This window comes from Arachis ipaensis, chromosome B9 (assembly GCF_059453495.1).
Source record: "Arachis ipaensis isolate K30076 ecotype BB chromosome B9, ASM5945349v1, whole genome shotgun sequence".
Taxonomy (NCBI): Eukaryota; Viridiplantae; Streptophyta; class Magnoliopsida; order Fabales; family Fabaceae; genus Arachis; species Arachis ipaensis.
The window spans coordinates 147,858,513-147,869,534 of NC_142444.1; the positions used below are offsets into that span (position 1 = coordinate 147,858,513).

At 32.8% G+C, this 11,022-nt stretch overlaps 1 pseudogene; it reads right to left on the reverse strand.

Moving 5' to 3' along the window:
* Positions 1-2,770: 2,770 nt before the first annotated feature.
* Positions 2,771-3,541, reverse strand: LOC148546732 (lectin pseudogene; annotated as a pseudogene).
* Between the last annotated feature and the right edge of the window lie 7,481 nt (positions 3,542-11,022).

The window sequence follows — 11,022 nt, forward strand, 5'->3', positions numbered from 1 at the left end:
AGATTTACAAGGTGACCATAGCTTGCTTCATACCAACAATCTCCGTGGGATCGACCTTTACTCAGGTAAGGTTTATTACTTGGACGACCCAGTGCACTTGCTGGTTAGTTGTATCGAAGTTGTGAATGAAAAATGATTTATTAAGACGTGTGTACAGAGTTTTTGGCGCCGTTGCCTGAGATCACAATTTCGTGCACCAGACCTCAATCATCCACCAGATACCAAGGTCGTAGGGCACCCACCACCACTACAGAGGTAGCCACATCCCAGCAGTAGCAAGACCCTCAGCACTACCTTCAACACCGTCAGCACCATCTATACCAGCAGCACCATCATCTACTTCGCAGCCAATTTACCGTCTTGTGGAGCGCCTCTTTGAGAAGATTGACCTGATAGAGCATCGCAACAAGCAATGTTATGAGCACTTGAAGAGAATCGTAATCTCTGGCGGCACTGATATTGATGAAGAGGAGGCTCAGGCCAATGAGGCGGAAGAGCCCCAGGCCCAGTAGGAGACAGTGGAGATGACGACGATGACTCCTTCCACTCAGCTTGATTTGATGAGCGTCAAGGACGATGCTAATTTTTAAGTGTGGGGAGATAGTCATACATCGGCCAGATTATTTTGTGGTGAATTATTCTAATTCCAGACACTTTTATTTCAATTTTCAGTACTTGCATCTCTATTTTAGTATGTTTTTGGACTTTTGTATATATTTGTTGCTTTGAATACTCTTTAGTTTACCGCACTCTTTACCTTTTGCTTATATATACTCCAGTCTTTTATTTTAGCTCTGCATACCTTTTATCATTTTTGGGTCATTCTAATTTAATTCTTAATATTTTAAATATCTTATTTTTATCTTAAAAGATTTTAAATTGGTTTAATGTTATCATACTATTAAATTTCACACGAATAATTAATGGAATGAGTAATGTAAATATTAACAACATTATTGTTAAGTCATATATTTTTCTTTATGTTAGAAAAAATATAACCAAAATTTTTTTTGTAATATTTCTTCTTCTTGATCTCCTTATTTAAAAAAAAGTTCCAAATCCTGACGAGCATCAATGCTTTAAAATTAAAGAATTTTTTTTATGTTGATAGGTCGATTTTACATATATATTAAAATTAAACACTATCAACTCTTAAATTTGTTAATTGTTTCTCTCAAATTTAATAATGGGATAATATTTAACCATTTTAAATTTTTTTTGAAATTAAGATAGAGAGTTTGAAAATTTTTGAAGCTGAAATACAACGTTTAAAACGTTGAGGATCAAAATAATACATCCAAAAATCAAATCATAAATAAACAAAGTTAAAATGATTGTTACTGCTGTTAGATAGCTTATTATTGATATATATTCATTCACTTTTTTTTTGAATTAATATTTACCTTTTATTTGTTAGACATTATAGCATTTCTATATACATGGTTAATTTTTATATCATCTTGACATATAAGAAGGTTATGATATGTAAGTTTCTATTTTGATAAATTAACTACATAAGCGAAGACAAATAAGGTTGTAACGTCTAACATAATGAGCATGTATTATCATGCCTAATATTAAGGTACCAAATTAAATGAATTCTTAAAGTAATATCAATTAAACATAATATCAATTTTGGTTTGTTCCAAAATTAATTAAGGCTGCTTTTGTTTTTGATTCTTAAAAAAAATACTATTAGATTTATTATATATAAACGAAGGAAAAAGTAAAGCATATAATTAAATTTAAAGAAGAACTACCATGTTTAGATAGATAATTACTAAAATAGATATGATATTCAATTATAATGTTATTTTTTTAAATATATTCAATTTTTTTATAATTTTTTAATATATTTTTTATAATATTTTTTTAAATATTTTTAGTATTCTTTTTTAGGATACTATAATTTTTTACTATTATTATTTATAGTTGTTTTTTGTTTAATTTACTCTACTTAATGGGATCAACAATTCACATTATAGTTAAAATTAAAATTACTTTTTTATATTATTTTATCATTTTTTAGGTATATATATAAAAATGTTAGTTGTCTTTTTTTTTTTAATATTCTATTTTCCATCGCACTTTTTTAGTACTTTCTCGGTATTTTTTAGTACAATTTTAAATTATAATTTTTGCTAATTATGATTCTGTTGTTATTTATAATTAATTTTTTATTTAATTTATTCTTTCTAATAAAATAAATCAACACCAGAATTACAATCACAAATTTTACAAAATCAAACAAAAAGATAGAATATATATTTTTTTATAGTACTCTCGTACTCATTTATTTAATACTATTTTAGAATATAATTTTTTATTACTTATAATTTTATTATTATTTTATGATTAATTTTTTATTTAATTTTTCTCTCTTGAGTGAGATTGAAAAATAATTTCCCAAAAACATAAGCATAATTAAACTAGTTGTGAATAAAAACTACATACAAGAAAATACTAACAAGCATGGTCGTGGTAATTTGTTGTTCTAACCATATTTCTCTTTGGTGCTTGATCCCGATCCCTTGTCCATGCAGTTAACTAGCTAGAAAATTAGTTACTAGAAGGGATGTTTTGCACTTTTGAAAAAACAGAAGGAAGAAATAAAGGCAAAAACAAAGAAAATAAAGTAAGCTTCCATGCATATATCACATAAAACAAGAAACCAAATCCAAACACAAACAACAACAATGGACAGTCTTGCCTGTATCCGTAGTGGCATAACACTTACAGAGACAAACTAAAGACGAATAGACTTGTCCTTATTGAATTAAAATAAAAGACACAACACAAACTTGGCAACAAGTCAACATCTATCGATGTTCCTTTTCAGTTAGACTTGAAGATCCAAGACAGAATCTCAGTAGTCTGCGAGAATTGTCCAGTGGAAGCAGATATTCCAATCTTAACCTTTTCAGGCAGCTTAGTGCTCAAATCGACATCATAAGTAAGAGTGTCGGGCTGGCTGTGGAGATATGTAGAGACATGGACAGTTAACTTCTTATGAGCAGAGTTATATGTTATCTTTGCAGTAGTTATCGCTGCATCATGAAAATTCCAGTAACAAACTTTTGATGACCTGATAGAGTTAACATCAACTCCGATGTGCGGATAATTGGGATCCCCAATATCGGAGTTGGAAAAAGTATCGAATTCAACAGCAACAATTCTGTCAGATGCATCATTAAAGAGGCCGAGAAACTTTCCAGAAGATTCAGGAGGAATTTCAGTTTCAGCACTAGCAAGGAAGAAGGCAAGACCATCACCAGGTCCAGGTGTATATTCAGTGTTATAGGGTTTTGAGATGCGAAAGACGAAGGTGGTTTCAAATCCTGCTCGGAGGCCACTGTGGTCGTAGAGGTGCACAGGGTCGGAGAATAAGACTCGGCCAACTCTGTTTCCCAGTGGGTTGCCATCGTCGTCCAGATTGGTGAGTCGAATGATATGGTGATCGGTAATGGTTGCGTCTCCTTGGAATTGGATCTCCTTGGAGTGCTTAGGGTCAAATTTGTGCAAGTTAAATGAGACACCCATGGCTATGGTTTTGTGGTTTTTGGAAATGAAATGAGATGTGAGGGATCTGTATGAGTTTGGGATGGGATGCCAAGCCTACTGCACCAGCTCGGTATTTATAGTGTGGCGATTGGTCTAATTAAGTACCTTAGCTTCCTTCTTAAGGTACATAATAGGTAGTGTAGCAAGTGATGATCAACAAAAACAAAATACAAAAGATATTAGATAGGTCGTTGTTTTTCACATGCATGGCCTTTAACAACCATTAACAGTTTAACACTACGTCACGTCCATAGTGTAATATATATGGCGTCACCCTCTAGCTTCATCACCTATCATAAATGCTTCTTATTTATACTACGCGTTATCACTTACTCGATTCAATTATTGAGGATTACAATGTGAGATCCCTTAATACCAGAAGAAGACCGTGCTAATATAGTCCTTCATTCTAGTTTAGCTAGATCGGTGGTCCATGATGATAAATGCTTATACTACCAACTACTTTTAATTATTTGTACTGCAAGTCTGCAACGTGTATGTGAATGCATTACTATGAGGCAAGGATATTAATCCTATAGCTACCAAATTCCAACTATCTTCCTATTCTTATATAGTGGAATTCAAAATGTGACGATCTGTTTCTATATCCAAGAGAGCTAGAGTTGCAGTGCGGTGCTGCTAATACGAAGCTAAGAGTTCTTGGAGCCGACACCCAAAGAGTAGAACTGTTTTTGTAGCCTCCAGCCTTTGGTAGCAGGGTCTTAGGGTATCGAAAGATTATTTTATATTAATAAATTGAGAGATGTAAGAGTATTATCATAATTTATTGTTTTTGTTCATCATTTAGCTACCAATATTTTATTGTTTTTGGTAATTATTTAGCTATTATAAATAAATAAATGGAGAAATGCTAGAACACTATCAAAATTTATTATTTTTGGTCATTAGTTAGTCATTAATGTTTTAAAGTATGAAATTTTTTATTTAAATAAATATTTTATTTACCAAAATAAATAATTATAAAAATTATTACAAAAACAAGTCTTTCAATCTTATCTCATTTACACTATAAATGAGTTTTGTTTACAATGTAAATGAAATATATGAAATTTCAAAAGATACACATATCTAAACGAGATACATTTACAATAATTATCTTGTTTACACTGTAAACGAGATATTTGTATTTATAAACATAAAAATATAATTTTTTAAAATAATAAAAAATATTAATAATTTAAATTGGACGAAAGAATGTTTCAAATAAGAGCGAAGATGGACGGTTTTAAATAATGGAAAGATAGGCGGTTTTAAAATAATAAAGAAAATAAGCGGTATTAACTAACTAATTAATGTGCAACTGGACGTATCACGTAACTTGAAATTGTCCATTTAAAATCAACATATTATTTTTTTAGAAACCAACCCATTTTTAAATTATTAATAAAAAATTTAGTATTAATTTACTTCATTTTTAAGTATATTTTTTTTAAAAAAATATACGTTAACATTTAGCTCCTAAATTAATTTCGGAATATTTGTATATATTTATACATATAATAATTAAATTGTCATAATAAAATAAAGAAATCGTAATAAATAAATAATATAAATTGCTTACACTGAGCATACTGTCAGGCTAATTCATCATAGTTTTGCAATTTTATAGGCCCATGTCCCAAAAAAAAAAAAGAAGAGCCATGCAGCGTTAGGTTCTCAAGTTTTCAATTTTTGTAGGTGATACGGATTCAGAAATTTTTTGTTATTTTAAATTAAGGAGCAAAATGACCATTTTGTCAAGGTCAAGAATTTAATTATTAGAAGGAAAAGTATACGTTGTTAAGATATTATCTACCAACTTTTGACAATAATAATTAATTATTATTTTTTAAATTTTTTAAAAAATAAAATTTGAATAATCAGGATTTAATCAAAATTTATCCTTTTATTTTTATTTTCACTTAAAAATCTTAATCTCTCTCCCAAATCTCCCGCCTTTTCTCCATCCTAGTCTCCTTGCATCTGTTGCCACCGCTTCATCCGCCATTCGTGCAGGGAAGACAACCAGCATCGCGCGTCTACTTCACCGTCATCGCGTCCCTTCAGCCACTCTACCTCGCGTGCAGCCGAGCTCCCACTTGTCGCCTTTTCACCACGCGTTCTCCATCGCAGCTGTGATGCATTCCTGCCTTGCCGTTGCACCATCAGAGTCCGCGAGCTCCCGTCGTCGTTGCAGACCGCCGCTAGGTATAGTTAATCAATGGTTCAATCTTTCTCTCTAAATTTCTGATTTGTCCAAGTGCATGTCTATGGTGTTTGAATTTTAGTTGATCAAGTATGTTATTCACTATTTTTGGAATTTTTGTTGGTGTTATATGTGAATCCACATGTGCATGGTGTTTGAATTTTTAAATATTTTGCAAGGCTGCAAGCCCAAGTCCCAACTCTTCCACGCACCAAGGTGGCTCGCTGCATACAGTTCAACTATGGAAAAGCTGTGTTTTTTTAGGTAAATTCCAACTCAATGAAATTGAAGAATTGCTTTTCTTATTATTTTATTTGATATTAAATATTTGAGAAAAAGAGAGAAGAGGGTGTTCCAATCCAATGTAAGGGCAATTTCAAATTTCCAATGATTGTCTATCCCATAAGTAGGATTCTTATTTTTCAATTTAGGAATTTTGGTCTGTTGTGTGTGTTCATGGAGTAATAAGAAGTAGAGCCATTTTTTTTACTCGTTGAAAGTCATGACTTATTTTGTGGATAAATTAAAATATTGACTAGTCAGTAAAGATTTTAACTTGTATCACCTACTGAAGAACAAAATTTGTCTAAGGAAAGCCTGTGAGTGTTGTTGCTTAAACATGAATATTTCTAGCTTAAACTCCATTCTATAATGCACCCATTATGTTTGTAATCTTACTCCCTTAAGCTGTGGATTTTTCATTTTTTGAGGTTTCGAACGTGTCTTCCTCTATTGGTATAGCATGTTTCTTTTTTATATGTTCTGAATGTTTCTATTTCGTAAGTTTTGAATTTTTTTTTTTTTTTTTTTGTGTTTTGGATGTCTTTTGTTAAAGGTTTTGAATTTTTTTTTGTTATTGTACATTTGCTGAGTAAAAAACATACAAGAAGAAGAAGACGACATCCGAAAATAGCCTTTGGATGAGAGTGCTGGTTATTGATGATGATCCATTATGGCTCAAGATCCTTGAAAAGATGCTCAAGAAGTGCTCTTACCAAGGTAACTACTAACTGTTTCTTTTACTCATCATATCATTGCTATGGTTTGTTGATATTATTAGGGGTCCAATTATTAATATGATAAAGAATTATGTTTCCTTCCTTTTCTTTTCTGTTTTAGAATAGTTACAATTTTTTGTTGTTGCAGTATATTTATACAAGTGACTCTTACTGCAAATAAAACAAGGATATCTTATATATTTGTGCCATTTAAGTTATCATTCAAGTTATCATTCGTGCCATTTAAGTCTATCTCTTAATCAAATAATACAAATTGTGATTGCTGACCAAATTAAAACTTTTTCACTATGTTAATAAGACTTGTCTTTGTTTCACAGAAGTTGGTCCCTAGAAAATTCTAGATTTGATGAATGTACCATGACTTACCAGAGAAAATATTGGTAAGTGGTGGTTTAGTAGTATATTTGGTGTGGATTATTTTTTAATGCAAATCAGATCTTCCAACTATAATGTATGGTGTGTTTTTGGTGGAATTCTTTTATGCAAGTTGCATGTTTCCTTTCAAATTTGTTCTAATTTTTGTCTTGGTAGGTAGCAATAGTAATAATTTTGTGCATTTTTTTTTATTTTCTGCAATATAGTAGTACGTAAATCAGTGAATGATTATCAGCTTAAGCCTTGCTAGTTGCTTAATTAGCTTGATGGAATATGTATATATGGCTCCATAGCAATATGATTCACATTACATTTGTGTGCTTAAATTAATTATTTTGCATGATTTATGCTTCAATTCATCACTGTGCATGCATTGATGCACATTATTTTTTTCAAATTGTTTTGTGTATATAATTGACTAATTTACTCTTTGCATGGTGATTTTTCTTAGAAAAATGATGTAGCAGCCACTCAAAATAGAGAGGTCGATTCTGTTGTTAGAGCGAATGAATGATTTTTACCTTATTTTTTTACATAATTGTTGTAGCATACGTGTTTTTGTGCGTAATACACCAATATTATTATAGTATTCTTTTTTGTGTGATACATTGATACTTTTAAAGCATTGAGAATGCTGCCCCCTCCCTTAACTTAAGGAACCCCCCCCCCCAAAAGCCCCGGAAGAAGGACCCCCCTTTCCTTTGACCAACGGGTCCTCGAACCAACCTTCCCTACCAACTCCAATATGGTCTATGTTCAGTTAGTGCTCACCCGACCATTCCTCTCTCGTACTCTCCAAAAACTAACATATGATACAATTGAACTTCACGGCACGGCAAAAAAAAGTGCTATGGAAACTCCCAATGTCAGGTCCAACTTTCCATTGGTCCTTGGCTTCCACCTACAGCGAATATGGAGCAATTCCCGTTCAGAATAAGAGAAGTAGGATAAGTACATGTTATTCTATTATTATAAGAAATTCAGAATGAGTGAGTCATCTTCATAAGTACATGTTATTCTACTGTTATAAGTTTTCCAGGTGCAAACTTTAATCAGCACTAGTTATATGAGTTCTATTTATGGAGGAAACAACTTAGGAGGTTCTGATTAGCAGAAGTCAGTTTTGCAAGTTTATATTTTCAAGTTTTTAAAGAAATATTTTGTTTTTTTTTTCTTGTTTACTAAAAGAATCTCCACGAAAGTTTTATTACGTAAACTCGGGTGCAAAAATCATATCCTCTCAAGACACTTCTTGTTAAGACACTTCCATAAATAGACATATCCATAAACACATGCATTAAAAGACACCTCCATTAAAATGACTTATCATTCACCTCTATTCAAAAGACACGTCATTTAAAAAGACATATCATCTAAAGACACATTTACAAAGGATACTTCCATTGAAAAGACACATACATAAAAAAGACATATCATACAAAGACATAACCACCAATGACACATCCCTTTAAAAACACATGCATAAAAAGGTACCTCCATTAAAAACACTTATCCTCTGAAGATATTTCCAATAGAAGACACCTCCATTAAAAAGACACATCATTTAAAAAGACATATCCTCTGAAGACGCATTCACAAAAGACACCTCAGTTAAGAAGACACATTCACAGAAAACATGTCCATTAAAAAGGCACATGCATGTGAAGACATATCCTCTGAAGTCACATTTACAAAGGGCGCCTTCATATAATGACATACATTAAATTAGACACGTCCAATGAAATTATAAGTAGAATACATTTCCATTAAAGTCGCTTCAAAACATTACCTTGTTAAAACAAACCAATTGTATGTCGGAAACCAAAAGACACATCAATGCCCCAATATAGGATTCACATCCATAATAGACAGAACTTCTATGAAGTAGCCAAAAAATTTTTTTCCATAGTCTAACTAGAAATGCCTACTAGCAAGTAAGACAATCAACATGTATAACACAAGGAAAATATCAGGATGAAACAAAAGTGATAAAACATAAGGGGGGTATCATAAGACTAATTAATCAAGAATGTTCTATGCAACTTTCTTCTTATCATGTTTCTCTCCTTTGTAATTTTTTTTGGGTGTTCTGTTGGTCCTCCGAATCATGCTCTTCGTGCTCAGTGTTGTGAACGTTGTCCTAACCTCCTTACGTTTGTTCCTGGGATGATTGCGGTGCACAGTAGTTTGAGGACTTTTGTCAAGGAACTTCAGTGCTTGCGCAAGGGCCGAATTATTAGGATCTACAATGATTTCGAGCATTATTTCCTTCCTATATTCCCTCAAGGTGTCCTATATGTAAAAATCAACATTGTATAATGGCATTAGTTACTAATACCCATGAGACTTTCGCAGAAATCATTTATTCAAACATCAAGGATTTGGAAGCCCACATTATCCCATTGTTGCATTTTACCGCCTTTAGTCTAGTACTTTATGAATTTTACAAACACATCCAAGTAAGTTTATACGAACAACACATTAGTCCAATAAAGATACATCTAAAGAATTATTTAGTCAAAAGACATAATCATAAATACTTTCCACATCAGAAAATAGTATAGGTTTCAACTTTTCCGTTACCAAACATAAGAAGAGATAAATTCTTTCAATAGCATCCTCCATTAAACAAACAAAAATGATGAAACATTGACCAAATCACAATTAAATTCAGTTCATGACAAGCAATTTTAAGATTAGACACATTAATCCAGCAAAGACACTTTTAGATAAGTTTTCACTCAAAAGATACACCCATGAAATATTTCAACATCAACATATACTAATCCAGCAAAAATTATGTAGAAGTGACAATTAACATACTTAACATGAACAAAATAAATTAAACTCAATAACTAACAAGTATCCATATAAAATAAACAATGGAACATAGCATAAAAATAAATTTAACTTAAAGACCTAAACACGTTCTAGCCAAAGATTCTAATTTCATCAAATAAAATCCATATGATATTATACTTATAATAAGATCATGCAAGATACATAAATAAGTACTAACCAAGGAGGTAACTCAATAGCAGATTCACAGCAGTGCACGGTGAACCGAAGAAGCGTGCGTGTAGACTGCAGAGCCGAGCATGCATAGGTGAGGCACCGTCATCTGGACGAGTAGCGAAGATGATGCAAATTCAATCACACGACTACGTGGTGACCTTCAATTGAAGCTTGCCAAAGGAAGACCTGTGTCGCCGTTGATGGAAGCTTGCCGGCGGATGCAATAATAGTTGATGCAATTGCGGGCAGAATCGCTGGCGGCGCTGACCTGAGTTGTCGCCAGCGACAAGAACGCGTTGGAGGTTGACTGTTTGAAGACATAGCCATCAGGGGTTTGGGGGATGGAGGTGTTCTACACGGTGAAAATCAATATGAATTAGGTTGGCGGCGGCGACTGGTGGAGACGACAACTCTGATGGCTATGCGGCACTAGAGAAGGATATGGAGGTTGGGGGAGTGTGTCCACGGTAAGAAAATGTGGGTATAGGATAAATTAGGGTTAGTGTGGTAAACTAGTAAAATTAGGAATTGATTTGGGTTAATTTGGGATGTCGCTTTTGGAATTATGTGGGCTTGGAGTCTAGCCCATTTAAAGTTAGCAGATGTTGGTAGAAATACTGTTGGTAAGTAGCGGAATTGTTAGAAGAATTACATATGCTAAATTTAATAGAGGAGGTAAACATTATTTTGCAAGAAAACGGAGATTAAAATTAAAATTTCGGAAGTTGTTGTCACCTAGTACTTTTGAAGACTAGGTCGGATGGGAGGAGGATGCGGCAAGAGGAGGCAAAGTTGTCGTCAGCGAGATAGTGGAGCTTGAGCCATAGAAACTCTTGCAGAGCACCT